Source organism: Heterodontus francisci, chromosome 34 (genome assembly GCF_036365525.1).
Source record: "Heterodontus francisci isolate sHetFra1 chromosome 34, sHetFra1.hap1, whole genome shotgun sequence".
Taxonomy (NCBI): Eukaryota; Metazoa; Chordata; class Chondrichthyes; order Heterodontiformes; family Heterodontidae; genus Heterodontus; species Heterodontus francisci.
The window spans coordinates 20,997,461-21,002,238 of NC_090404.1; positions in this window are offsets into that span (position 1 = coordinate 20,997,461).

Consider the following 4,778-nt stretch of genomic DNA (forward strand, 5'->3'; position numbering starts at 1 on the left):
CCTGCAATTGAGGGAGACAAAGCAGCCAATAGAGAACCTGAGAGATCTTTGGAAATAATATGGAGCACCACTGTAATAATAATGAAAGTTTTTCCAGCTACATCAGGAGTCAGAGACATAGTAACATAGAGTTACAGGGAATTACAGTGAGTATATGGAGTCACATTGAATTGACAGCAGTGATTCTCAAAGTCTTTTACTTGAAGGACCCCTTTTCAAATGGATTAGTAATCACAGACCCCCTGTCCGCCCCCACTACCTAAATTATACTCTAAACTCCTTGTACATTTACATTTCTGAATGTAAAGTTCATCAGTGTCCTGTTAAAGGGACTTGCAGGAAAGTTTACCAGGTCTGTTCGATATAGTGAACATTGATGTGATTGGTGATGAGAAAACTTTTATCCTCCCTTCAGCTGAAAGGTAACCTGACAGGAAATATCCACTGAGTCTCATTGTAAAATTAATTAATTAATAACAATGTTACATTTGAGTCCAATTCGGCTTTATATCCTGTCCTGTCACTGCTGGGTCAGGCCCTGTCCACTTCCACCAGCCCCGATAACATGGGCCATCTTGACATCCATGTGTGAGAAAGACAATCCCAGATCTGATTTGCTCCAAATTAAATTTGATGGTTCATTGAAGGGTGTAAATTCACTTCTAGGGGTGGTTTGTTTCTTGAGGTTAAGAGCATCATTAAAGTGACAACACACACTGTGTCCACCCATTGTTCTCCCAGACGCACCATCATCTCACAGTCGGGATCATGTGTCTATGAAGGGGAGGTTGTTGTCCTGTCTAGACCACCCTGAACACCCTTGCTCCATAACTGTCAGGAATAGAAAGTCCCAGGATTGAGAGAAGCCTCAAGGCATCAGTTTCGGTGATCTTGTAAAATAGAGGAACACATGAGTGGGAGACCATTCAGCCCCTCGAGCATGTCCCACCATTCAAGCACATCATGACTGATCTGTATCGCACCTACATTTATCCAGTGTGGTTTCATATCCCTAAATAACCTTACCCAACAAAAATAAATCAATCTCAAGTTTTAACATTGACTCTGTCTGTCCCTCACTGCCAGTCTCTCTCTCTGCTTCTCTCTCCCTCTTTCTCTTTGTCTTTCACTCTGTCTCTCTATATCTCACTCACTTTCTGTCTCTCTTGCTCGGTCTCATTTTCTATTCTACTGACATTGATTCTCCACCTCAGACACAGAGTAGCTCCCACTCCAAGGTCAACACAACACCCAAGATGAACCCAGGACTGTGACCTCATACAGAACACAATTGGACCAATGTTCCCAGTCATTTCCAATCAGGGTCCGTGAAGCTGACAGTGGATAAGAACAACATTAACCAGAGTGGAAGGAAATCGGACTCATCCTGGTGTGAGTCAGCTGCTGATTTAAAGCCCCACTGATCTTCCATTTGTCTGATATCACCGTCTCCTTACTGCGAGTATTCGGAAAAGGCTGACTTGAGTGCAGCAGAAATGCTGATTTATCCAGAAATTGCCACAATATAAATCCCAATTTGATTTTAAACATGTGAATGAAATGATTTGAACTAATGGCCTACAGGTTTAACTGTGGGTTTATCATGTTGACACCTTCAGAGAGTCTCATCGACCTAAAGGCTCCTGTTAAATATATTTCCTGAATGGATTAACATTTAAAACCAGGTTTTCAGGCGTGATCCTCTTATTCACACGTCGAAGATGAGAGAGATGCTGTGGAAACACACTCAGTCCATTAATTGAAAGTGATGAACAGACGCGTTTAGTGATCTGGGCAAGTTACTGATACACTCCCTGGATACTGAGGCTAGGAGAGGCTCTCTGGAATGTATGTGCTGCTGGGACTTGTCCATAAGAGTAACTGAACATCTGAGAACTGAAATAATCTAGAGTTAGAAAGGAGAAAATACACAAAAATGGAGCAGTCAGTAACAGGACATCGATCAGTCTCCCCTGGGGAAATTAAAGACGTGACAAAGACCTGCATTTGAAACAACATTAATTCATTTGACAGATATAAGAATATAAAACTCCAGCCCAGATATAGAGTTATAATCAGGAGGACAATTAAACTCCGACTATCAGAATGAACATGGTTCAGTCCGGGATGTGATTATTAGCAGCAATAACAGCAGAATCGAACCCGAGCAGACAGTTGTGAACTCACTGGCAAAGGAGTGTTTATTCACCTGCCTGAATGAGTGCAGCTCCAACAACATTCAGGAAGCTTGACACCATCCAGGACAAAGCAGCCACTTGATCGGCACCTCAATCACCACCTTAAACATTCACTCCCTCCATCACCAGCACACAGTTGGAGCAGAGTGAACCATCTGCAAGATTTACCGTAGCCACTTGCTAAGGCTCCTTCGACAGCACCTTCCAAACCTGCGCCTGCTGCCACTTAGAATGACAAGGGCAGCAGACACATGGGAACACTATCACCTGTAAGTTTCCCTCCAAGTCACACACTCTCCTGACTTGGAATCATATCGCTGTTCCGCCACCATCGCTGGGTCAATATCATGGAAATGCCTTCTGCGCAGCACTGTGGGTGCACTGCAATGGTTTAACAAGGCTGTTAATCACCACTATCTCAAAGGCAGTTAGGGATGGACAATAAATGCTAGCCTTGTGAGTGATATCCACATTATCGATAGATCTGGAAGTCCAGTGTCAGCATCTTTAATACTTACTAAGAAATATAAGCCTAGCAAATTCTCTGCCCTCTACTGTATCTTATACTGATCCATCAATCAGAGTAAATATGCAAGTCCCGCGTGTCCACAGTCACTTAGACAAGGTCAGCCCGCTGGATGGACCCTCGGGCACCCTGAGCTTGATCTCCGGTGTCTCCAGTCCTGACTACCCCCTTACATCAGTATCCCCTCACTTTTATACCCTGTAGTGATCCAGCTCTGGCACCTGACTCTTCTTTGTCTTCTCTGCTGAGTTTCGGCAGGAAGTGAGAAAATGACAGCTGGAACTTCTCTGTGATTTACAAGGACACATTCCCTGGTTCCCAGCAGTTACTTTTCTTCAGAAATTGTCTCATTTTCCCTAAACTACTTTGCCTACTGTTAATTCTGCTATTTCTTATAGTTTCACAATTATAGGTATAACCATCACATATTATGATCTAATCTATTCCTCAATCAGGTTTAAGTTTATATTATGGTTCATAACAAATAAACCACGTCCTTTCCCCCGATCTGATTAGAGTTTCCAATGAGCTGATTCTGTGGAATGAAATGCCTTGTCAGTATTGCCATGGCAACCTGTCAGCAGTGAGGCACCTGTTTGAGTTTCTAACTCAGAATAAACTTCTCTATCCCATAATATACATATCAGACATTTGATGGCAATGTATTTTAGCCATGTTATAGTAATATCTTTAAAACTTACAAGGGGTTCAGAGAAACAAACTTTTAAAAGTGGAGGACAAGTTGATAAAGTGGTTAAAAAGCACACGGGATCCAAGGTTTTATAATTCGGTGTGTCGAGTGCAAAAGGACAAAGGTCATGTAAACCTGTAAAAATCATTGATTAGGCTGCAGTTAGAATATTGGGTCAAGTTTTGGGATCTTACACCAGGAAGGATGTCAGGGGCATGGAGAGGGTGCGGAAGAGATTCACTGAGATGATACCAGGGAAGAGAGGCTTTAGTTATCAGGAGAGATTAGAGAAACTGGGGCTCTTTTCATTAGAACAAAGGGTCAGTGAAGATCTGAGGGAGGGCTTCAAAATTTCATCAGGTAAATTAGGAAAAACGATTTCCGCTTGTCAGTAGGCCAGTAACAACAGGACATCAAATTCAAATCATCACCAAAAGACTCAGACACAGGGATGAAATATCGAGCACAATCTACAAAGATTTTGGGAAAACTCACTGTCTCTCTGGAAGTGTGTTCAGGGGACAAACTGATGGGTTTCTCTAATCTTTGGGTTCAATGTTGTTCTTAACAAGGTAATGAATATCAGTGCCTGGAAATGGGGCATTCAGAGCACTGCGTGTCTGCTTGAAGCATTCTCCAGTGAGATACAGCATGGGTTAGATAAAGCTCCCTCTACACTGTCTCATCAAACCATCTGAGGGCAGGTGCAGCACGGGGTTAGATACACAGTAAAGCTCCCTCTACACTGTTTCATCAAACACTCCAAGGGCAGATACATGTGCATGTTACCGAAACCTTCCCTGGATACCAAGACTAGGAGAGGCACTCTGGAATATACAGGGAGCTGAGACCTGGCCACGAGAATAACCGAACGTCTGAGAACTGAAATAATAGAGTAATGATGAGGTGTTAGTCCTGGCTCGTTGCTTTCATTCTCACCTCTGCATTTGTAGGTTGTGGGTTCAAATCCGCATCCAGAGACTTGAACACAAAATCTAGGCTGATATTTCAAGGCAGCACCAAGGAAACACTGCAGTGTCAGAGGTCCCGTCTTTCAGATGACACCTTTAACCAAGAGCCCAACTGTCCTCTCAGATGGGCGCAAACAATCCTATAAAGTTATTTTGAAGAGCAGAGGTTTTCTCCCCAGTGTGCTGTCAATATTCATCCTTCAAGCAACATCACCAGTGTTACGGCCACATGGTGAGATTTTGGTTGTTCCCACTGTTCAACTCCCACCTGACCACAGCAAGTGTGTTTGTTATAAGGGTTTAGCCCCTTGGTGTTTTATTTGTCAAATAAACAGACAGTGACTGGCTTTCTTATAGGTTTTAAAACAGAAAATCAATTGTTTATTGCTCAA